We start from the raw sequence: 2,614 nt of genomic DNA, 5'->3' as shown, positions 1-2,614 counted from the left end.
ACTGTCACTTGTCCAAACTCGAACAATCCCCGGCAACGGCGCCAAAAACTTGGTGCACGAAATTGTGATCTCAGGCAACGGCGCCAAAAACTCTGTACGCACGTCTTAATAAATCGTTTTTCATTCACAACTTCGATACAACTAACCAGCAAGTGCACTGGGTCGTCCAAGTAATAAACCTTACGTGAGTAACGGTCGATCCCACGGAGATTGTCGGCTTGAAGCAAGCTATGGTCACCTTGTAAATCTCAGTCAGGCGGATATCAAATAGTTATGGAGTTTTCGAAATTAATAATAAGTAAACTTAAAATAGGGATAGAAACACTTATGTAATTCATTGGTGAGAATTTCAGATAAGTGTATAGAGATGCTTTCGTTCCTCTGAACCTCTGCTTTCCTGCTGTCTTCATCCAATCAGTCTTACTCCTTTCCATGGCTGGCTTTATGTAAGGACATCACCGTTGTCAATGGCTACTTTTTATCCTCTCTGGAAAATGGTCCAATGCGCTGTCACTGCATGGCTAATCGTCTGGAGGCATCATCCTTGTCAATGGCTGCATCCTATCCTCTTGTGAAAATGGTCCAAATGCTCTGTCACAGCACGGCTAATCATCTGAGGTTCTCGATCATACTGGAATAGGATTCACCCTCCTTTTGCGTCTGTCACTACGCCCAGCACTCGCGAGTTTGAAGTTCGTCACAGTCATTCAATCCCAGAGTCCTACTCGGAATACCACAGACAAGGTTTAGACTTTCCGGACTCTCATGAATGCTGCCATCAATCTAGCTTATACCACGAAGATTCTGATTAAGAGATCCAAGAGATACTCATTCAATCTAAGGTAGAACAGAAGTGGTTGTCAGGCACGCGTTCGTAGGGAATGATGATGATTGTCACGTTCATCACATTCATGTTGAAGTGCGAATGAATATCTTAGAAGCGGAATAACTTGAATTGAATAGAAAAACAGTAGTACTTTGCATTAATTCATGAGGAACAACAAAGCTCCACACCTTAATCTATGGAGTGTAGAAACTCTACCGTTTGAAAATACATAAGTGAATATAGGGTAAGCATGGCCGAGTGGCCAGCCTCCCATGGAGGTCTAGAGATCTAAAAATGATCAAAAGATGTCTACTACAATAGTAAAAAGTCCTATTTATACTAAACTAGTTTCTAGGGTTTACAGAAGTAAGTAATTGATGCATAAATCCACTTCCGGGGCCCACTTGGTGTGTGCTTGGGCTGAGCTTGAATGTTACACGTGTAGAGGTCAATCTTGGAGTTGAACGCCAGTTTGTAATGTATTTCTGGCGTTCAACTCTGGCTTGTGACGTGTTTCTGGCGTTTAACTCTAGATAGCAACGTAGAACTGGCGTTCAACGCCCTTTTACATCGTCTAAACTCGGCCAAAGTATGGACTATTATATATTGCTGGAAAGCCCTGGATGTCTACTTTCCAACGCAATTGGAAGCGCGCCATTTTGAATTCTGTAGCTCCAGAAAATCCACTTTGAGTGCAGGGAGGTCAGAATCCAACAGCATCAGCAGTCCTTCTTCAACCTCTGAATCTGATTTTTGCTCAAGTCCCTCAATTTCCGCCAGAAAATACCTGAAATCACAGAAAAACACACAAAACTCATAGTAAAGTCCAGAAATGTAAATTTAACATAAAAACTAATAAAAACATCCCTAAAAGTAACTAGATTCTACTAAAAATATACTAAAAACAATGCCAAAAAGCGTATAAATTATCCGCTCATCACACTCTCTCTTTGGATTTTCTTCTGTATTGCTTGGGAGAGTACTAGGAGGAGTTTCAGTGACCCTTTTACTCAGCTGGCCTACTTGTGCCTCCAAATTTCTAATGGAGGACCTTGTTTCATTCATGAAACTTAAAGTGGCCTTAGATAGATCAGAGACTATATTTGCTAAGCTAGATAGATTCTGCTCAGAATTCTCTGTCTGTTGCTGAGTGGATGATGGAAAAGGCTTGCTATTGCTAAACTTGTTTCTTCCACCATTATTAAAGCCTTGTTGAGGCTTTTGTTTATCCTTCCATGAGAAATTTGGATGATTTTTCCATGAGGGATTATAAGTGTTTCCATAGGGTTCACCCATATAATTCACCTCTGCTATTGCAGGGTTCTCAAGATCATAAGCTTCTTCTTCAGAAAATGCCTCTATAGTACTGTTGGATGATTCCTTCAATCTATTCAGACTCTGAGAGATCATATTGACTTGCTGAGTCAATATTTTATTCTGAGCCAATATGGCATTCAGAGTATCAATTTCAAGAACTCCCTTCCTCTGAGGCGTCCCATTACTCACAGGATTCCTTTCAGAAGTGTACATGAACTGGTTATTTGCAACCATGTCAATGAGTTCCTGAGCTTCTGCAGGCGTTTTCTTTAGGTGAATGGATCCATCTGCAGAATGGTCCAATGACATCTTTGATAACTCAGACAGACCATCATAGAATATATCCAGGATGGTCCATTCTGAAAGCATGTCAGAAGGACACTTTTTGGTCAGTTGCTTATATCTCTCCCAAGCTTCATAGAGGGATTCACCATCCTTCTGTCTGAAGGTTTGAATATCCACTCTAAGCTT

At 41.0% G+C, this 2,614-nt stretch overlaps 1 non-coding gene across 1 annotated transcript; it reads left to right on the top strand.

Annotated features, from left to right (window-relative positions):
* Positions 1–2,506: 2,506 nt before the first annotated feature.
* On the top strand, positions 2,507–2,614 carry LOC112760170 (small nucleolar RNA R71). The gene has a single exon (XR_003180622.1). It is a non-coding gene; the product is annotated as a small nucleolar RNA R71 (small nucleolar RNA).

Source organism: Arachis hypogaea, chromosome 16, assembly GCF_003086295.3.
Source record: "Arachis hypogaea cultivar Tifrunner chromosome 16, arahy.Tifrunner.gnm2.J5K5, whole genome shotgun sequence".
Classification (NCBI taxonomy): domain Eukaryota; kingdom Viridiplantae; phylum Streptophyta; class Magnoliopsida; order Fabales; family Fabaceae; genus Arachis; species Arachis hypogaea.
The sequence above is the reverse complement of the archived record's forward strand: the minus strand, read 5'-3'. Positions and strand labels throughout refer to the sequence as shown.